Below are 23,543 nucleotides of genomic sequence, written 5' to 3'. Positions count from 1 at the left end.
CGGTTGGCACTATCAGTGACAGGGAATCCCTGTCACTGATGGGGATCTTTCCTGCCCCACTCCCCCTTCACAGGTTACCTCCCCATCCCCTCCCTTTCCGGACCCCACCATGCACGCCCCTCCCTTCAAACACGCACACACACATACACACATCCATTCCAAAATTCATCTACGCATGCATACATCCATTCTCACACACACCCGCACACACTTACATGCATACATGCACACACACATTCACACAACTCAACATACACGCACTCACACATCCATACATGCACACACACAACACGCAATACACACCCACATACACACATGCACAGACATACACACACATCCCCCAAAAACACACAAAACACCCCCCTACCCCCTCCCCTGGCAGAGCACCCGACTTACCTGTCGTCAGGGGGTCCTCCGGCAGGAGAGAGGATGGGGCAGTGTCCACCAGGATGACACCGCCAGGCCGTGTTATTGTCATAATACGGCCAGCGGCGGTCTAGTGGTGTGGCGCTGCTGCTGGCAGCAGCGCCACCTTACCGCCATCCACCGACATGGCCACAGCCGGATCTCTGCCATCCTTCTGGCAGAAATCCGGCTGTGGTCATAAGCCGGCAGATTGCTGGTAGCCGGGGCGACTGTCTTATGGTAGCCGTCGCTGCTGCGGTAGATGTTTTTTACGGCCAAAGTCCTGAGGGCCTATGTTTTTCCGGGTGGGGTGAAGGTTAATATAGCCTTAGAACCCGCCGCAGCGGACTCTACCGGCTATTAAAGACCCGCTCCCGAGTTAAATGCCCGAGCCGAAGGCGAGGGCATTTAACAAGTGAAAGGGCCTTTAATAGCCGGTAGAGCCCGCTACGGCGGGTTCTAAGTCTATTAGAACATTCTGCCACTCAGGGCAGAATGTTCTATGAAATAAAACAAATTGCTCACGGAGCCCGAGGGGATTAAAATCCCCTCGGGCTCCGTGAGGCTTTGTTCATAGCTGTTGCTGTGAACAAAGCGAACATTGGAATGTTGGCGCTTGCGGGCTTTTACCGGCCAGTAAAAGCCCGCAGCACTCCATTGTCTTCAATGGACATGCCAACATTCCAATGTTCTAATATATATGAATATTTTGATCTTCCTTATTCTTGGATTATGTTTTAATGTGCTCTGTTGAAATATGTATATACACCACTATAATTTGTATGTTAATTATCTTGTTTCTATTTATGTTATCTATGTGGAAATGGGGGGATGTGTTATGTTACTTAGATATATGGAATGCCTTTTCATCAAGCATCCATGGAAAGTTAGGTTTCAGCTGTATTAGGATGTTAGAGTCATTTGAAAGCTGGACACCGGAATTGAAACTGGCTCCAAGTTTGCTCCTCAGCTGTAATAAACAATTGTATCTATTACATCCAGTGTGTTTATTACTTAACACCTACTCATGAGAAGGTGGGCGGGGAGAGGTGCCTCAGGAGCGGCGGTGACTTTTGCGTGAATGAAATAGGTGAGCTCTGAGGGACTGCTCTTCGCTGCAGTGCTGCTTTCTCTTGGACACGGAAAGCACGTCATGGGCCCTGGAACTCAGTCAATGGAACTTCGCACAATTCAAAGCCAAACAATTCCATGCCACACAATTTCACTCAAACCCACATAGTTCCGCTCCACACCACATAATTTCAATCCACACAATATAATTCAACATCATTACACATAGGTGGTCATTACAACCCTGGCGGTCGGTGTTAAAGCGGCAGTAAAACTGGCAACAGGCCGGCGGGAAAAAAAATTGGAATCACAGCCGTGGCGGAAACCGCCAACATAGACAGCCACTTTAACACTCCGACCGCCAAGGTGGTACAAACAAACACCGCGGCGGTAACCGCCAACAGACAGGCGGAGGACTATGTACCGCCTACAGAATTACAACAGTCCAATCCGCCACCTTTTCCAGGGCGGATTCACCGCAAACAAAAACACAGCGGAAACAGGTCTTGGAAGGGAAAACGCTCACCTCCACACACCCCACGAGGAATCAGGATGCCATGGAACCCGAGCTCCAGATACTGCCAGCCTTTATCTTCCTGCTTCTCTACCAGGAACAACAAAGACGGCGGCAAAGACCACAGTGAGTACTGCACCTACGACACAGGGGAGGGGGGAGAGAAAAGAGAGTGACACACACACGCAACACCCCACCCCCACCCTCACCCATGACAACACACACACTAATACATCATGATATATTACAATTACACCCCCACACTATAAACAAATATATGCACCAAGAACACTTCTGGGGCATTGAGATAGAAATAAAACAGGGACCTCAGGGGGAAGGGAAGGGGGGCACCTCAGCCGGATGAGTGCACAACACCAGATCCACAAGGGAGCTCCATGCCCATTAATGTATCCTGGGGAGTGCAAAGTCACAGTCTCTAAAGTCTCTCCAGTGGGTGGTTTGCCCACTGCTTTATCCTGGGGAGTTCAAAGCGACAGTCTCTCAAGTCTCTACAGTGGGTGGGTTGCCCACTGCTGCATCCTGGGGAGTGCAAAGCCACAGTCTCTCAAGTCTCTCCAGTGGGTGGTTTGCCCACTGCTTTATCCTGGGGAGTGCAAAGCCACAGTCTCTCAAGTCTCTACAGTGGGTGGGTTGCCCACTGCTGCATCCTGGGGAGTGCAAAGCCACAGTCTCTCAAGTCTCTACAGTGGGTGGTTTGCCCACTGCTGCATCATGGGGAGTGCAAAGCCACAGTCTCTCAAGTCTCTACAGTGGGTGGGTTGCCCACTGCTGCATCCAGGGGAGTGCAAAGCCACAGTCTCTCAAGTCTCTACAGTGGGTGGTTTTCCCATTGCTGCCTACTGGGGAGTGCAGTACAGTCTCTCAAGTGGATAACAGTCTCCACTGGTTCCGGAGGGGGCATGGTGCCCAGAGTGGTTCATTCTGCCAAGGACTCAGGTAGTGGATGCCTTTCTCCACTGGTTCTGGAGGGGGCTTTGTGTCCAGAGTGCTTCATCCTGCCAAGGACTGAGGTAGTGGATGGATATCTCCACTGGTTCTGGAGGGGGACTGGTGCCCAGAGTGCTTCATCCTGCCAAGGACTGAGGTAGTGGATGCCTTTCTCCACTGGTTCTGGAGGGGGCTCTGTGCCCAGAGTGCTTCATCCTGCCAAGGACTGAGGTAGTGGATGCCTTTCTCCACTGGTTCTGGAGGGGGCTTTCTGCCCAGAGTGCTTCATCCTGCCAAGGACTGAGGTAGTGGATGAATCTCTCCACTGGTTCTGGAGGCGGCTTTGTTCCCAGAGTGCTTCATCCTGCCAAGGACTGAGGTAGTGGATGCCTTTCTCCACTGGTTCTGGAGGGGGTTTTGTGCACAGAGTGCTTCATCCTGCTCGTGGCGGCATCAGTAGCGTCGGAATCTTTGCTGCTCACTGGCCTGGAGTGCTTGTTGTGGCGGTGTCCTGTTCAGTGGTGCTGGTGACGGCGGTGTCCTTCGCAGCGGTGCTGGTGGAGGCGGTGTCCTGTTCAGCGGTGCTGGTGGTGACGGTGTCCTTGGCAGTGGTGCTGGTGGCTGCGGTGTCCTGTTCAGCGGTGCTGGTGGCAGCGGTGTCCTTGGCAGCGGTGCTGGTGAGGGGGTGGTGTCCTTGGCAGCGGTGCCTGTGGTGTCGGTGTCCTGTTCAGCAGTGCTGGTAGCGGCCGTGTCCTTGGCAGCGGTGCTGGTTGCGGTCTTGTCCGCCGTGCAGGTTTTCCCAGACTTGCCGGTTTTACTGTGCCCCTTCCCCACCTTGGATGGTGGCGCAGCTGTCTCCACACTCCCAACTGTACACCTGGGAGCGGCTTTGGTGGCAGATTTTTTTCCTTTCTCCCGCCGGGCACTGGCCAACTTTTTATGCTTTTGAGGTGGGGGACTGTCCGTGCTCTGGCTCCTTGCCACACTGGCTGCCCTGCCTCCTGGCACAATCCAGAAGCCGGTTACTACTGGCACCACTGTTCCTGCAGATGTTGTGGCTGAGGCGCTGGGTTGGGACCTGGAGAGGCGTGCCCTAGGAGACTGAAGGGGTGGGGGAGGTGAGGGAAAGAGGTCAAGGTTGGACAAAAAAAGTTTTGGGGGAACACTGGGATGGGTAGTGGAGGGGGTTTGGGAGTGGAGGAAGAGGTAGTGGTTGTAGGAGGTGTACGTTTGCTGACTTTGGGTGAAGGTGCATGGGCTGGAGGCTGTCGTGAGGTGGATGGCTGTTGGGTGGGTGTGTGGCTGTGTTTGTGTGCCTTGGGAGGTGGGCTCACAGACACACTGGGAGAGGACACAGGGGATGTGTGAATTGTAGTGGGGGTTGTGGGAAAGTACCATCTTGCCTGGCATGTTACCCCCATATTTCACTGTATATATGTTGTTTTAGTGTATGTGTCACTGGGACCCTGCCAGCCAGGGCCCCAGTGCTCATACGTGTGCCCTGTATGTGTTCCCTGTGAGATGACTAACTGTCTCACTGAGGCTCTGTTATCCAGAACCTCAGTGGTTATGCTCTCTCTTTACTTTCCAAATTGTCACTAACAGGCTAGTGACCAATTTCACCAATTCACATTGGCATACTGGAACACCCTTATAATTCCCTAGTATATGGTACTGAGGTACCCAGGGTATTGGGTTTCCAGGAGATCCCTATGGGCTGCAGCATTTCTTTTGCCACCCATAGGGAGCTCTGACAATTCTTACACAGGCCTGCCACTGCAGCCTGAGTGAAATAACGTCCACGTTATTTCACAGCCATTTACCACTGCACTTAAGTAACTTATAAGTCACCTATATGTCTAACCTTTACCTGGTAAAGGTTGGGTGCTAAGTTACTTAGTGTGTGGGCACCCTGGCACTAGCCAAGGTGCCCCCACATCGTTCAGGGCAAATTCCCCGGACTTTGTGAGTGCGGGGACACCATTACACGCGTGCACTATACATAGGTCACTACCTATGTATAGCATCACAATGGTAACTCCGAACATGGCCATGTAACATGTCTAAGATTATGGAATTGTCACGCATTGGGGAGACAATTCCACGATCCCCCGAGTCTCTAGCACAGACCCGGGTACTGCCAAACTACCTTTCCTGGGGTTTCACTGCAGCTGCTGCTGCTGCCAACCCCTCAGACAGATTTCTGCTCTCCTAGGGTCCAGCCAGGCTTGGCCCAGGAAGGCAGAACAAAGAACTTCCTCAGAGAGAGGGTGTTACACCCTCTCCCTTTGAAAAAGGTGTCAGGGCTGGGGAGGAGTAGCCTCCCCCAGCCTCTGGAAATGCTTTGATGGGCACAGATGGTGCCCATCTCTGCATAAGCCAGTCCACACCGGTTCAGGGATCCCCCAGCCCTGCTCTGGTGCGAAACTGGACAAAGGGGAGTGACCACTCCCCTGACCTGCACCTCCCAGGGGAGGTGCCCAGAGCTCCTCCAGTGTGCTCCAGACCTCTGCCATCTTGGAAACAGAGGTGCTGCTGGCACACTGGACTGCTCTGAGTGGCCAGTGCCAGCAGGTGACGTCAGAGACTCCTTCTGATAGGCTTTTACCTGTGCTGCTAGCCTATCCTCCTTCCTAGGTAGCCAAACCTCCTTTTCTGGCTATTTAGGGTATCTTCTTTGAGGAATTCTTTAGATAATGAATGCAAGAGCTCATCAGAGTTCCTCTGCATCTCTCTCTTCACCTTCTGCCAAAGGATCGACCGCTGACTGCTCAGGACGCCTGCAAAACCGCAACAAAGTAGCAAAGACGACCACTGCAACCATGTATCGCTGATCCTGCCGCCTTCTCGACTGTTTCCTGGTGGTGCATGCTCTGGGGGTAGCCTGCCTCCTCTCTGCACTAGGAGCTCTGAAGAAATCTCCCGTGGGTCGATAGAATCTTCCCCCTGCAACCGCAGGCAACAAAAGACTGCATGACCGTTCATCTGGGTCCCCTCTCAGCATGACGAGCGTGGTCCCTGGAACTCAGCAACTCTGTCCAAGTGACTCCCACAGTCCAGTGACTCTTCAGTCCAAGTTTGGTGGAGGTAAGTCCTTGCCTCCCCACGCTAGACTGCATTGCTGGGTACCGCGTGATTTGCAGCTGCTCCGGCTCCTGTGCACTCTTCCAGGATTTCCTTTGTGCACAGCCAAGCCTGGGTCCCTGACACTCTAACCTGCAGTGCACAACCTCCTGAGTTGTCCTCCGGCATTGTGGGAATCCCTTTTGTGTCTTCGGGTGAGCTCTGGTTCACTCCTCTTCCAAGTGCCTGTTCCGGTGCTTCTGCGGGGGCTGCCTGCTTCTGTGAGGGCTCCATGACTTGCTGTGCACCCCTTCTGTCTCCTCATCCAAGTGGCGACATCCTGGTCCCTCCTGGGCCACAGCAGCATCCAAGAACCCTAACCACAACCCTTGCATCTAGCAAGGCTTGTTTTCAGTCTTTCTGCGTGGGAACACCTCTGCAAGCTTCTTCACGACGTGGGACATCCATCCTCCAAAGGGGAAGATCCTAGTCCTCTTCGTTCTTGCAGAATCTACAGCTTCTACCATCTGGTAGCAGCTTCTTTGCACCCTCAGCTGGCATTTCCTGGGCATCTGCCCAATCTCGACTTCGTCGCAACTCTTGGACTTGGTCCCCTTGTTCCACAGGTACTGTCGTCCGGAAATCCACTTTGGTTGCATTGCTGGTATTGGTCTTCCTTGCAGAATTCCCCTATCACGACTTCTGTGCTCTCTGGGGAATATAGGTGCACTTTACACCTACTTTTCAGGGTCTTGGGGTGGGCTATTTTTCCAACCTTCACTGTTTTCTTACAGCCCCAGTGACCCTCTACAAGCTCACATAGGTTTGGGGTCCATTCGTGGTTCGCATTCCACTTTTGGAGTATATGGTTTGTGTTGCCCCTATACCTATGTGCTCCTATTGCAATCTACTGTAACTTTACATTGCTTGCATTTCTTCCTTTTGCTATTACTGCACATTTTTGGTATTGTGTACATATATCTTGTGTATATTTAGCATCCTCATACTGAGGGTACTCACTGAGATACTTTTGGCATATTGTCATAAAAATAAAGCACCTTTTTTTTTTAGTATATCTGTGTATTGTGTTTTTTTATGATATTGTGCATATGAAACCAGTGGTATAGTAGGAGCTTTGCATGTCCCCTAGTTCAGCCTAAGCTGCTCTGCTATAGCTACCTTCTATCAGCCTAAGCTGCTAGAAACACCTCTTCTACACTTATAAGGGATAAGTGGACCTGGTACAGAGTGTAAGTACCCCTTGGTACCCACTACAAGCCAGGCCAGCTTCCTACAGGGGTGGTGAGTGCACATGTGCGGTGGGTATGCTGGTGATGGAGGTAGTGGCTGACGATGTAGTGCATACAGGTGTGAGTGGAGATGAGACAGGGAGGGAGGAGAGAGACGAGGAGGAGGGGGACACAGTGGAGGCAGTGAATGTTGGTATGTCTGCATGTGTATGATGCTTGCGTGAGTGCCTGTGGAATGTGTGGTACTTATGTTTGCCTGAGCTTCCCTTGTGTGTTGACATGTGTGCATGCTGGTATGAGGTGCTTGGGATAGGCTGAGGTACAGGGGTTTGTGTCTGGGTGGAGGAAGTTGGAGGGGGGGGTTAGAGACAGGGACAATGGCTGCCATCAGTGCTGAGGCCGGAGCCTGAAAAGCTAGCTTTTGGGCTGCCTGATCAGAATGAATGCTCTCCAGGTATACATTGCTTTGTTGCAACTGCCTCTCTACACCCTGGATGGCATTCAAAATGGTAGACTGCCCAATAGTGAGGGACCTGAGGAGGTCAATGGCCTCCTCACTGAGGGCAGCAGGGGTGACAGGGGCAGGGGCTGAGGTGCCTGGGGCGAAGGAGATGCCCACCCTCCTGGGTGTGCGGCCAGGGGCAAACGCTGAGGGGCTGCTGGGAGGGCGGTGCTGGTAGGGGGGTGGCGGCTGTACCTGTAGATGCAGGGGGCACAGATGGGCCTACCACTGCAAGGGAGCTCCCATCAGAGGAGGAGTCTGTATCGCTGGTCTCTGCTCCTGTCCCCGCCATGGAGCTCCCCTCGCCCTCCGTCCCACTGGTGAATTCAGACTCCATTGTGTTGCCCTCCAGGGCCGTGTGGGATGCAGCTCCCTCCTGCTCCGATGCCACTGCTCCTCTGCCTGATGATGCTAATGCACACAAGAACAGGGAGACCACAAAAAGGGGGGGAAAGAAGAAAGGCATGTTGAGTGCATGCAATACCGCTACTGTTGGCGGACAGTACAGACACAGAAGCCCCCTGCACTACGCCGTGCACTTGGAGTTCCCTAATCAATCACAGGGACATGGGTTACAAGGCTATGCCCGATTGCTGCACAAATGGATGTCACAAGAGCCTGACTAGGTGTAGTTGGCTCTGTACACAGGTGGGGTGGGGTGCCAAAGGTCCTGCCTTCAGAAGGGACCTTGCCTACTACACTCGCCCTGGCCTAGGGGAACCCACAGCCCACCTCCCCTACCCAGACACCTACAATGCACACTGAATCAGCTGAATGAGAGTGTACTCACCCCCTCGTGGCTGCTGTGATGCCTTCAAGCGCCCATCCAACTCCGGGAATGCCACCGCCAGGATCCGGAACATCAGGGGGGTCGTGGTGCGACGGGCACCCCTCCCACATTGGGAGGCCACCCCCAGCTGGGCCTCCGCCGTCTTCTTGCTCCAGCGGCAAAAGTCCTCCCATCTTTTCCGGCAGTGGGTGCTCTGTCTGTGGTAGACCACCAGGGTCCGGTCTTCCTTGGCAATGGAACACCAAATATCCTTCTTCTGGTGGGCGCTGACCTACAGGAATAGTACACCCATCAGCACTGTCACAGTCATTGGACCGCATCCATACCCTTGCCATGACGCACATGCACTCACCGTAGTTTCTTGCACGCCTCATTCTCCCCCCTATCTTTCATCCACACCACACCACTCCAAACAGCCATTGCCCATAAAGCATGCTCACAGTGTTCTCACCTGTTTGTCTGGAGGACCGTAGAGTAGCGTGTACTGGGAAGGACCCCATCCACTAGTTTCTCCAACTCCTCCGTGCTGAAGGCAGGGGCCTTTTCCCCAGACACACAAGCCATTGTCTCTTCCAGACTGAGGTCACAGCAGCACTTGCAGTGTAGGTCCTCTCCTGTCGAAGATCAGGTATCAAGTGATTGAACAGAGAGAAAATGGCGGGCACGTCCGCGGCGGTGCGTACTGTCGCCGCCAGCATACATCGTCATTGGCTCCTGGGACCCATAGGGTCCAATGTTAACCAATGCAGGATTGCGCCGTGGTCTTCGACCACCTACCGCAACGGTGTACAACGCCAGCGCAGTTACCTCATATCCCCTTGTCCCACTTTACAGGTCAGGCAGCTGCCATTTCAGGGGCCCACATGGCATCATTTTGGATTGCGTCACACATATCTACGCCTTGCTTAAACACTAATACAGCCATATGTTGATTTGCAAACATTTTCCGATTAAGTTGTGTTTACGTACCTCAGAGTTGGTAGACTCTCTGCTCGCTGTTCTCCTCCATAGGCAACGTCCTCTGGGGCAGGTGAGGAGATCCTCCAGTGTACAGACCGCTGGTGGACCTGTCGACAATGGAGGAGCGACATGTGATCATCACCTACAGACTTGATCGTACCACAATCCTGGAACTGTGTGCCCAGTTGGAGCCAGACCTGATGTCAGCTATCCACCATCCCACAGGAATCCCCCCTCTAGTGCAGGTGCTGTCAGTACTCCATTTCCTAGCAAGTGGGTCTTTTCAAACAACAGTGGCCATAGCATCAGGGATGTCCCAGCCTATGTTTTCCAACGTGTTGTCCAGAGTCTTGTCTGCCCTGCTGAAACACATGCAGAGCTACATCGTTTTCTCTCAGGTGGAGGATTTGCCTACAGTGAAAGGTAACCTCTATGCCCTGGGACATATCCCCAACATCTTAGGTGCCATTGATGGGACACATGTGGCCTTGGTCCCCCCATGCAGGAGTGAACCGGTGTGCAGAAACCGGAAGAGTTACCATTCGATGAATGTGAAGAGGGTGTGTTTGGCCGACCAGTACATCTCCCATGTGAATGCCAAATTCCCTGGCTCAGTGCATGACGCTTACATTCCGAGGAATAGCAGCATCCCTTATGTGATGGGGCAACTCCAGAGGCACTGTGTGTGGCTATTAGGTGAGGACATGGACCCAATACAGTGTGAATAGGTGTCTGGGGATGTCCCTATGAGTTAGTGTGTGTCTAACAGTTGTTCCTCGCCATTTGCAGGTGACTCTGGTTACCCCAACCTGTCATGGCTACTGACCCCTGTGAGGAATACCAGGACAAGGGCAGAGGAACGCTACAATGAGGCCCATAGGTGAACTAGGAGGATTATAGATAGGACCTTCGGCATTCTGAAGGCCAGGTTCCGGTGCCTCCATATGACATGTGGTTCCCTATTCTACTCACCAAGGAAGGTATGCCAGATCATCGTGGCCTGCTGTATGCTTCATAGTTTGGCTTTGCGACGACAGGTGCCTTTTCTGCAGGAGGATGATCCAGATGGAGGTGTTGTGGCAGCTGTGGAGCCTGTGGACAGTGAAGACGAGGAAGCAGAAGAAGAGGTCATAGACAACAGGAACATGATGATCCACCAATACTTCCAGTGAGACACAGGTATGAAGACAACACTGTCTGCTACATCTGATTTAATTCTACTACCTCTCATCTGTCTGTAATTTTTACACAGTGTATGGTCACTGAGTTGTCACTTTCCCTTACGATTTCACAGATGTGGGTCCCACTGTGTGACATCTGCTTTGTTTCCGCATGGACTAGAGCTGTGTGACATAGTTATGTTGACAATACAATGGACATTGCTATTTCCCTCAGTTATTGCAAATACACAATTGTGAAAGCACAGACTGACTCCAGATTGTTTTGTGATTTAAGCGTGTTTATTTAAGTGCTAAATAGTGGAGGGGGTTGTAAAATGGTCAGGGGTGATGGTGGAGGAATGTCCATTCTATTCTATTAGTCTCACAGGTGTATTGTCCAAAGGGGCATAGGAAGTGGAGCTGGGGCAGTTTAAGTATGGATAGGGTCACAAAGTGGGACAGAAGGATGACATTCAGGGTCTTGGCATTGTTCTCTGTCTTTGTCCTGGATCTCAGGGACCGCTTGCTGGGTGGTTCACCATCTGCAGGGGGTGGGGTGCTGGTGTCGTGGTCCTGTGGTGGTGCCTCCTGTCCACTAACGGAGGTGGTGGGCAGGTCATCGTCCAGGCTAGTGTCAGGGGGCCCTTGTTGTGCCACTGTGTCCCTCCTGGTGTTGACGAGTTCCTTCAGCACCCCTATAATGGTGTCCAGGGTGGAATTGATGGATTGGAGTTCCTCCCTGAAGCCCAGATACTGATCCTCCTGCAGCCATTGGGTCTCCTGAAACTTGGCCAGTACCGTTGCCATAGTCTCCTGGGAATGGTGGTAGGCTCCCATGATGTTGGAGAGGGCCCCATGGCGAGTCGGTTCCCTGGGCCTGACCTCCCACTGTCGCCCAGCAGCCCTCCCAGTTCCCCTGTTTTCCTGGACCTCTGTCCCCTGGACCGTGTGCCCACTGCCACTGCCCCCAGGTCCCTGGTGTTTTTGGGGTGGTGGGTTAGCCTGGGTTCCCTGTAGTGGTGGACACACTGCTGATTGACGTGTCCTGGGGACAGAGGTATGGGCCCGCTGGGTGGGTGCTGTGCTGGTGTTTCCAGAGGGGGTAGCTCTGTAGTGGCCTGTGCCAGTGTGAAGGGAACCGACTGTCCCGAGGTCCCAGATGGGCTGGGCTGGTCATCTTGATCCAGTTGGACAGAGCTGCTTTCATCACTGTGGGCCTCTTCTGTGGGTGGAGTGGACATGTCTGGACCCTCCTGTCCGGTGACGTAGGGTAGGGTTCCTGCAGGGGTGTAAAGGCATGATTATTGCATCTGTGTGTGCCATGGTGTGCAATGGATGGGTGACCCTGTCCCCCAGTGCTTGCATTCCTGTGTAGGACCTTAGGTGATAATGGTTTAGGGGGGTGTATGGGTATGTGCAGTAGACATTCTTTGGTGATGGGTGTCCATGCTTTGGTGTTACATGTAGGGCTTGGGTTTGGGATGTGTGGTTTGTGATATTGGACATACGTGAGGAGCTGGAGTGATGGGGTGAGGGCGAGGGCGAGGGTGGGGGTATGTGATAGCAAGCAGGTGTGTGGGGGATGAAGTAGTGAAAGATTTGCCTTACCAGAGTCCATTCCTCCAGCTACTCCTGCGAGGCCCTCATGATGCAGTATAGCCAAGACCTGCTCCTCCCAAGTAGTGAGTTCTGGGGGAGGAGGTGGGAGTCCGCCGCCAGTCCTCTGAACCGCAAAGTGGTGTCTTGAGACCACCGAACCCACCTTCCCCCAAAATGGACGTTCCACCTCTTTGTGATGTCATCCCTAGTTCTTGGGTGCTGTCCCACTGTGTTGACCCTGTCCACGATTCTTCGCCATAGCTCCATCTTCCCAGCTATGGTGGTGTGCTGCACCTGCGATCCGAATAGGTGTGGCTCTACCCGGATGATTTCCTCCACCATGACCCTGAGCTCCTCCTTAGAGAACCTGGGGTGTGTTTGCGGGGCCATGGGGTGGTGTGGGTGATGTGTGGGGTGGTGTATGTTGTGATGTGTGGGGTGATATTTAGAGGTGTGTTGTGTGAGGTGCTTGGATGTTGTGTGAGTGATGGTGTAGGGTGCCTGTGGATGCTATTGTTCTTTCTGATGGTGTCTCTCTCTCTGGCCTTCTGTCGCAATTGTTGACATGAGGGTTTGTGGGAGATGTGGGTGTGTGTTTTATATTGTATTGGATGTGTGGGAGTGGTGTGTGTATGTGTATCAGGTGTCTGTATTTCGAATTGTCCAATGTGAATGTGTTTTGTCAATGTGTGTGTATTTTGAGCGCGGCGGTGTGTACCGCCAATGGTATACCCCGGTTGAAAGACCGCCGAGTGTATTTGTGGGTCGTGATAATGTGGGTGTATTCCTGTTGCCGTGACGGTGGAGGTTTTGTTATCGCCAGTTTATCACTGACCTTTGGTGTGGCGGACTTTTGTGGGTGTCTGGATTTTGGCGGATTCCGAGCTGTGGGTCATAATGACCGTGACGGAATTCCGCGGCTGCGGCCGTGTGTTGGCGGTCTTCTGCACGGCGGTAAGTGGCTTTTACCGCCAATGTTGTAATGACCCCCATAATTTCAATCGATGCAACTCCACAAAATACTACTCCATATAAATCCCTACCATACAACATAGTTACACTCTGATGCTATTAAATGTCAGTGATCTGAATAGCAAGGCTGTGTATTACTGAATCTACCCCAGGCCTCTTTAATCCACTGCCAGACACTCTGGGGTCCGCCGCCCGCCAGAATTCCCCCCTCCGAAATACCGCGCCGCGGTCAAAAGACCGCGGCGGGTATTACAAGTTTTCCCCTGGGCTGGCGGGCGGTTGCTGAAAAACCGCCCGCCAGCCCAGGGGAAAACGACCTTCCCACGAGGATGCCGGCTCGTAATCGAGCCGGCGGAGTGGGAAGGTGTGACGGGTGCAGTGGCACCCGTCGCGTATTTCAGTGTCTGCAAGGCAGACACTGAAATACTTTGCGGGGCCCTCTTACGGGGGCCCCTGCCGTGCCCATGCCATTGGCATGGGCACGGCAGGGGCCCCCAGGGGCCCCGCGACCCCCCCTACCGCCATCCTGTTCATGGCGGCTTTCCCGCCATGAACAGGATGGCGGTAGGGGGGGTCGGAATCCGCCATGGAGGATTCACACGAGCAGCGGAAAGTCGGCGGGAGACCGCTGACTTTCCGCTTCTGACCGCGGCTGAACCGCCGCGGTCAGAATGCTCGTTGGAGCACCGCCAGCCTGTTGGCGGTGCTCCCGTGGTCGGTGGCCCTGGCGGCCACCGGCCGCCAGGGTCAGAATGACCCTCTCTGTGCCCCTTTAGCTCTCTTTTGTTGGTTCATGCTTTTTTCCTAGGTGAGTTTTCCATCTTTCACTTCGTTCGTCGTTTCCCTTTGTGTATGCATTTTCTTGCTTGCAGAAAAGGTCTGCCCAATGGCAACCACCAAATCAAATTAAGCACTGGATGCTGTCCCCGTTCATCAGGTCTGTGCATCTCCACTTTCTTAAGGTCTCATTCTGATGTGTTGTTTAGTGTGTGTGTGTATATATATATATGTGTGTGTGTGTGTGTGCGTCTGTGTATATATATATATATATATATATATATATATATATATATATATATACACAGACGCACACACACACACACATAAATATATATATATATGTTTGTGTGTACGTATATCCACCATTCAATGTCTTTTTAACCTCTCTCATGGCTGGATCTTTTGTTTTAGAGCTGAGGGTAGTTTGTGTTTTAAGGGTCTTGTTTGCAATAGTATTGCAGTAGGCCTACTAGTCCTGAAAATGTGGAAGCCACTATGCCCTCTAAGGGTTACATATATGGTTACACTGCCTTACTTTCTGCCATCCTGTTTTCATGTTGTTATGCCCTCTAGTGGCTGACTACATGGTTGCATGACCATGTTTCTTACAAATGCTATTTTTATAATGGTGTCCTCTAGGGGCTGTTCTGACCATTACAGTCAAGATACAAGAGTACTCACAGCACTCAGAAACCTGCCCCATAATGCTTTGGGTGGGATTCCTTTTACAAAACATGTTTGCCCATAACACACCGTGAGGTGGTACTAAGACAATGGGACCACCATCAAAATGTTCAGCACAACGCACTCTTTCCATTTAGGTCATCTCTGGGTCCCCAGGCTAGGTTAGGGGGGACCCCAATATAGTAACCTCTCTCATCACTCAATGTCTTTTTAAGCTCTCTCATGGCTGGACCTTTTGTTTTACAGCTAGGAGTAGTTTGTGTTTGAAAGGCCTTGTTTGTAATAATATTTTAGTAGGTCTGCTAAGCCTTGAAAATATGTAAAGCACTACTTCCTCTAGAGGCTACATGGATGGCTATACTGAATTAATTTCTGCTTTTATGTCGTTATGCTCTCTAGGGGTTGACTGTATGGTTTCATCATGTGATTTTTTTATTATGATGTTCTCTAGGGGCTGTCCGATCATTACAGTCAAGATACTACAATATGCACTGCACTACAAAAATCGGCCCATAATGCTTTGTGGACATTCCTTTTGAAAAAAACATTTTTGTCCATAACTCACTGTGTAGTGGTCCTAAGACAATAGGACCACCATCAAAATGTTCAGCATGACACACTGTTTCTGTCTAGGTCATATCTGGATGCCCGGCACTAGGTTTGGGGGGACCCCAAAATAGTAACCTCTCCCACCGCTCAATGTATTTTTGAGCTTTCTTATGGTTCGAACCTTTTATTTACATTGGGAAGTAGTTTGTGCTTTAAGGGCCTTGTTTGTAATAGTATTGCAGTAGGCATGTTAGGCCTAAAAATTAGTACTGCCCTATGCTCTCTAGGGGCTAAATATATGGTTACACTGCAGTACGTTCTGCTATTCTGTTTTCATGTGGATTTGCTCTTTAGGGGCTGACTATATGGTTACATGACCATGTTTCTTACAAATGTTATTTTCATAGTGGTGCCCTCTAGTGGCTGTTCTGAGCATTACAGTCAAAATACTACAATATCCCCTGCACTTGGAATCTTGCCCTATAATGCTTTGTGGAGCATTCCTTTTACAAAACATGTTTGCCCATAACTCACCACATAGTGTGCTCTTTCTGTTTAGGTCATCTCTGGGTCCCCACACTAGGTTGAGGGGGACTCCACAATAATTACTATAAAAAATATATATAATGATTAATGGCAATATTTTCCTTTTATTGCTGGAGATAGAAGAAGATATGTATTTACAACACCAATAACTCTAACTCAAGCGAATGCGAGACCTGTTGGACTGCAAATGCTTGTTTGATCTTTGATTGCTTAATTCTGCACCATGACATGAGATTCTCACCTAGGGGCATATTTATACTCTGTTTGCGCCGAATGTGCATAAAAAATTTGGACGCACATTCGGCGCAAACCGTGCACCATATTTATACAATGATGCCCGCAAATGCCAAAAGTCCGATGTGTGCGTTATTTTCTGGATGCAGGATACCGCCTTGTGTAAATGACATGCAAGGTAGGCGTTCCCGTCCAAAAAATGACTTAAACACCTGTGCGCCATATTTATGCTACTGCTCAAAAATCCTGCACGGCCGGGAGGCGGAGTCAGAAAATGGCACACAGCCCGATTTGCGTAAAAAAATAACACCTGGGTCAGGGCTGGCATTAAAATGGGGCAAACACACCACTACTTAAGGAAAACACACAGAAGCAACAGCAGAGCTCCAAAAGGAAGACATGGAGGTGTTTTTCATCCAGCATGCACCCTGACGTAGAGCATAGGACCAACAACAGCAGCTTCTATAACACCAGCAGGGACCCCAAAGGCAACACAGAAGGCAGGAGAGGATATTCCGCACCAGGACAACCCTTCTGGGACTCCGGCAACAAGACATCATCCAGAGGTACAGACTCAACTAACAAGCCATTCAGCGACTGCTGCGCAACATTGAGCCACAGTTGGCACCCAGCTTGCAGACACCCCACACCATTCCACCAGAAACCAAGCTGCTAGCTGTACTCCACATGTTGGCAAGTGGCTCCTTTCAAACCACTGGTGCCCTGGTTGCCGGGATCTCACAACCCTCATTCTCTGCCTTCCTACCCAAGGTACTGGATGCATCATCTCCCTCACACCCCACCACATCAGCTTCCCCAACACACAGCAGAAGCAGCAGGAGACCAAACAGGGCTTCTAGCAAATCAATGGCCTTGCACATGTGCTTGGTGCCATTGACTGCACACATGTACGCATTGTGCCACCTGCTGCAACCAAACATCTATACCACAACAGGAAGCACACACACTCCATCAATGTGCAAGCCATTGTCGATCACCGAGGATTGATCACCAACATTGTGGCAAAGTATCCTGGGAGTGGACATGATTCATTCATCTTCTGTCACTGCACCATCAATCACCACTTCCAGGATGGACGATATGGAAATGGCCTACTTGTTGGTAAGTACAGAAACCCGGTTATATGTACACAGCACAGCCACCCTATAGGACACACTACACATACACCACTAAATTGACCCATGGCTAGGAAGACACTGAGGTTGTGACACTGCTATGCATGTGTGATATCCTGACCCAGTTGAATACACACCTATGGACAAATGACAGATCCAAATAACAACAGATGCCACTCCACAGACACAAGGGAACAATTTAAAACAACACTATGACAATGACATGGCCTTAACTGGCAGTACAACTTGGAAGATTAATCTTTCAATATCACATCAATAACACTCAATCAAACACCCTTCCAAGCAATAAGTACTGTGTAAGCGGTGTGTAATGTGTTTCGCTGCAGGTCAACCACCATGAGACACATAGCATGATGATGATGATTCTAATGAAGGTGACATGGAATCATTGAAGCAGTATCAATATCTCACATCACTCCTGCTCTGACATTGCCCACTACCAATAAGCAAGTGGACTGTGCTAAGAACACATATTGATGTGACAATATTGAAAGTGCACATTCCTACACATACGGTTGAGACAATTACACATATACACAACAGATGTACAGGCATATGGACCTTCTGACACTGTAAATGACAACCTCACAACCAAGTTAGCCAGCTGAACTGGAACAGGTTCAGTAGTATAGGTACACGTTTGAACCTGAGTCTCCTCAGCAAGGGCAGAGAAATAGGTCTGCAGAGAACTTGTCACACATGGAAAGTTTGTGCATAGTCAATTGTCAACATGTCAGTGCTAACAACTTATGGAGATGTGTTGTACATTGTCACCTTGCCAAATCTAAGGGCCTCCTATACTCACCAGAAATGGTCTGCAAGATCATTTTGACCTGTGCCATCCTGCACAACATATGTGTAAGGAGGAACATTCCCTTATATGAACCCGACCCACAAATGCCTGAAGAGGAGGAAGAGGAGGGCGTTGTCCATCAACATGAGGGGGACCATCCAAACACAGCTGCAGGATTGCGTCGGAGACAACACATTGTCCAAAATTTATTTTAACTCTACTCACCATCACCACTGTCTTAACCATATGTCAACAAACAGCTATTCTAATCACTATATCATGATCTGGGTAATCATTTTTGCATCACATTATCCCTAAGAATCATAATCAGAGTGTAGCCTCATGGAGCATTACAGAAATACATATTAGGATGCTGAAAAATCCACATCACATTTGAAGGGTTTGAATGTACACCCAACTTCACACACACTGTAAATGACATATATCCTGTCCATTTCACATTTGAATGGCAATAGCAGAGGACCACAGCTATTTCACACATACACGTTAGTAACATGGTTAATTGCAGCAAATGGCACACAACTAAGACACCATCATTCACTAAGGAAAGAAATGCCTCATGCATGAGGCTGTGGATGTGCTATAGCATTGATAACAAGAAGGTATGACCAGACCCTTGACATCAGTAAGTGTGACATCAGCTATCTTTGCAAGGAGTATGTGTGACAAGAAATCCATGTAAGCAGCAAATGGATAGCACAAGTGCCCCAGGTATGACTAGCATTGCTCACAAGACATCCCCTGCACATCCCATCCCAGGTCATAAGTCCTGTCACTGCCATGTTCTCAATCTCACCCCACCCTTCTTCAGGGGGCCCTGCAAATTGAATATTTGTACCCAGATAATCCCTCATCTACACACACCTAGGCTCACATTCTGACTCCAGTGTGCTTCCCTCTTTAGTATGGTATGCCATAGTCATTGTTCTTCTGTCTGCATGGACTTCTGGTCGAATAATGCACTGCCTTGTAGCCTGTAGGACCTGTAATCACCTGTCCATTGCTTCCCATGTGAAAACTACTGTTGGCCCTTTGAACTTGATTCTCACCTACAGGACTTGTGAGAGACAGAAGCTGTGGCAATTGTTATGCCACAATTAAATTATGGATGGATGCCAAAAGTAATGCACACGGGTTCATATAAAAATGTTTGGTGCAACTTACCATAGCTGTGGCACATAAAATTAAGCAAATTATACAAATTGAGGAGTAAGAGCTATCCATGGCCTTCTGTACATTGTACCTGTGTGTTTTATATTAGTCTTAGTCACAATAGCTGGTCCCGAGATAATGCATTTGCCATCTGTGTTACTCTATTGCCATGTACTTCTCATAAGTTATGGGATCATCATGGGATCCCTGACGTTGGGGAATGCATGATCACAATGGATTAAGTGCATGATGTCATGCAAGGGACCACTGACCAATTCCATCATACATATAAAGTTGAGTAATACTTAGTTAGTTTAGTTTGGCACACCCATGCTGATCACGTGCAGCATATGTTTAATAACTAACCTCCCAGTATGGAGGCTATCACTGACATGGGTGTATGCTAAGATCAGTAGACCAGCATTCCTGTGACTGCTGTCATTCCGAAGGTACATAGGAATTGAAAACTACATCATCATGATTGACACACTGGTACATTTGCCAAACCATGTATTAATAATATCACAGTGTCAGTTTGCTGCACATCCACCGATCAACCAAATTGGCAAATGTAAGATGATGAATGTGGCTTCTCAGTGATTTCCAAAACCCATAATGGGTAAACAGGGCAATGAAAGACACATTTCAGGTGCAATGACTACACCTGTGCCCATGTAGTCTGTCATGGATGAATACAATATACACTGTCAACATATATTTCCTTGTTGTATCCAAATATGGAAACTGGTCAATCCATGGCTAGCCTCAAACTGTCACAAAATAATGCACAGGATCCCTGCCATTATGGTGCCATAGGGGGCATATGTGGCTCAGGGTACCCTTTTAATGTAGCATATGTAACCTTGACACAACACAGGCCCTACATGTAAGGGACCATAGAAAGCATGATAAATCATGCCCTTAATTCAACCCACAGGTGCTTCACACAGTAAAGGATTATCCTTTGATGCCCAAGCCACAATACCTGAGTGACTGGCATTGCAGTCCTCCAGGAAAGTGGCTTTGCATGTCTCTCATTGATACACATGATGAGAGGAGTACACTCCATAAATAAGTCTGCAAACAAATGATGGAGCATGTTTGCCACCACATGATAGTTAGGGCCCTGCATGTGTACAGATATGTGTGTATCACTCACTGGAGTGCCCAGGTCTGTACATGTTTGCAGTGTTATTTCAGGTGCAGTATCATCATGCCTGAGAGGCTGGAATTTCTGATTTAATCTTACACGCAGTAATTGTATTTGGAAGTGTTGTACAGTGCACTGACATTGAACACATTTCTCCCTCCCATGCTTTACAGGTGGACCTGCCCCCTACACAATCGGAGAGGTGGCTCGATTTGCGGACCCAGACATTTCCAGTAAGTGTTGATATTTCTGTTCTGTGTTCTGTTTGCTGCTGTTGTGTGATTGACTCCTGTGTGTTGGACACATAGCAAGGTGTGATGCGCTGGTAAATGATCCGATATGTTACTTGAGTGGAGTATAATTTTTTCCATCTTCGAGTTGGACAATCATTAGCTTATAGTCATATTTTGGGAATGTAGTGCAGCCCTGTAGGCACGGCCATGTGAATAGGTTGACATTTGTTGATAAAACTTTTATTAAGAAAATTTAGCAGAGGACAATATTTATAATTTAGTCAGCAAGTCAGACCCTGAATCTCACAGAATAGGGATGCCAAAGTCCTACCCACAGACTTGAGCCTCCCTGTTCACTAATGAACATGTTTGACTGTATATTTGACTTCCTAGCAGCATGTAGCTCCACATGTTGTGCTACATGTATGTGGCACTTGAGTACAATGTCATAAGTGTGCATGCAGCTCATGGCCAGATATGTGCTTGCAACTATCTGCTTGTTGTAAGTCATGTATTACTGGTATGAAATGATGTTGACAATTGTCTGCATTTCCAAACATAAATGGGGATGGGATTATCCAAGGTTTGGGTGTAACCTGATTGGACATTCTCCTTACCTGTGGTGGACTGCCCAAACCCATGTACAGCTGTCCAAAGCTTCCTGGGTGTACTAGATGTTGGAAAGTATTTGTGGCTTGTCCACCCCACCCCTCAGGCACAGGTGTAGGGTTATGAAATGTGTACCAAGGACTGATGATCCATGTTTAGTACACAGACATGTAAATCTGTAAATCACTTGTCCAAAACTAGGATTCCCACTCATGATTAGCAACTGCATTCTATCCTAGCAATTCCATTTACAAATCACAGATCTTGAGGCCCTTGATTGTCATCGAGAAGCTAGTCATTAGTTGGCCTGTCACATGTGGAGGACTTCCAGTATTTGTTATGTGACAAATGGCTGAACAATGAGGCACAGGTCATTTAAGTTGTTACACATCCTTTAGAGCATTGCTGTGCTGTTTGATAGGACATGTGTAGGCTGCATTGGCATGTAGTTCCTCAGGGACAATCAGTGATCTGTATGATGATATGGCCTGTTTCTGGTACATTAGATGTATTGTCTGAGTTACTTCTGGAGCCATATCACACAATGAAGTACCTAATGTTTGGTTTTATATTTTTTTTAACAGCAGCCAATATGAATCCCATCCAGATTCGGGAGTTTAAGCGCCGGGCGATGCGTTACCACCACATTCTGGATGTGGAGTCTGGGTTCCGCAACATGGCACGGCGTTATCGCCATGAAAGAGCCTCCAGAGTGTGGAGGGCATTTGCCCAAGGGGGCCCTTCCGTGTCGACCACAGCCACCACCACCCGCACCGCCACTACCACCCAGGTGGCACCAAACCTAGCAGGCACCACTGATGGACCGTCAACCTCCACCGCCCCCGGACCTATAACAGCCCCACCTGCACCTCCTCCTACACTCATGGCACACAATGGGACATAAATCTTCAACTGGCACCCAGACCACCCCTGCTGCAGTCATTGACCCAGCAGATTTTCAACGGATGCAACGTGACATTGACCGTATGTTGAGGAAAACGAACAGGCTGCAGCAGGACATGGCACAAGTGAATAGGAGGGTGCGTGCCATAAAGAGACCCTGCGGAGAGCGAACTTGTAAACATTTTACCCTCAGTCTTGATTCCCTCCCCTCCCTCCTCTTTCCTGGTTCTTTTCATTAGTGGGTATAGGGGGCTTAGTGTTAGGTTAGAATAGGCTGTTAGTTTAGTTAGTTGTAGTGGGTGGGGAGGTGGGGGTATGATACTTTTAATATCTGATTTTTTATTATGTGTGTGGGTGTGTGGGTGGGGGATGATGTTGGGGTTCTGGTGTTAAAAAAAAAAAAAATGAAAATAAATCCCCAAAAATATATATTTGTTTAGTATAAGATAGTATGTGTTAGGGTTAGTATATGTTGTCCTCCATGTGTCCCGTCTTATAAGGAGGATGGGGTGGTTGATGTTTAGATCGTTTCGTTAAATGTGATAAGTAAGTTTAGCTTAGGTTAGTTAGGGCCTGTTGTGGGTAATGTGTGGTTAGGATAAGTTAGGTTAGGTAAGGTGTTTCCTCAGGTTTTAGCTTCCTTCACATCAATAACACTCAATCAAACAACCTTACAAGCAATAAGTACTGTGTAAGGGGTGTGTAATGTGTTTTGCTGCAGGTCAAACACCATGAGACACATAGCATGATGATGATTATGATGATTCTAATGAAGGTGGCATGGAATGATTTAGGCAGTACCAATATCTCACATCACTCCTGCTCTGACATTGCCCACTACCAATAAGCAAGTGGACTGTGCTAAGAACACATATTGATGTGTCAATATTGAAAGTGCACATTCCGACACATACGGTTTGAGACAATTACACATACACACAACAGATGTACAGGCATATGGACCTTCTGACACTGTAAATGACAACCTTTTTACTGTTAAATAATTATTTAGGAAATCCTTTACAGTATGTGTCACATGCTTGGGGATCAGGGCCTTGGCATGGATGAACAGTGTCTCTTTAGTATTTGCATTTGTGTGCCATCCTGCAACCAAATCCCAATTGAGCTGTTACATTGGCAGCTATACCAGAGCAACTTTGCTAAGAATCTGCCATCCATTGCACCCACCACTCAAGGTTACTATGGATCCCAAAGTGTTGTTAATTTTTGATGTATGTTTTCAATCTCACATACTCCATGACTAGATTTGGTATTGAGGACAATGTGTTAAGTCTGCCTGCAGCCTGATGTTCACGTGAAGCCTTATAAGGTGAGTGGTAACTCATGTAGTATGGTATACATAACTCACACCTATCATTTGTTACATTGATCAGCCAGGTTACATAGTTGTACGTACACCCATACACATCCATTCATGCTGTATGGTGTGTGTTAGGACAAATTTGGGTCAAATGTCACATACCTAAATATTGGCTTG

This window comes from Pleurodeles waltl, chromosome 1_1 (assembly GCF_031143425.1).
Source record: "Pleurodeles waltl isolate 20211129_DDA chromosome 1_1, aPleWal1.hap1.20221129, whole genome shotgun sequence".
NCBI lineage: Eukaryota > Metazoa > Chordata > Amphibia > Caudata > Salamandridae > Pleurodeles > Pleurodeles waltl.
The sequence above is the reverse complement of the archived record's forward strand: the minus strand, read 5'-3'. Positions refer to the sequence as shown.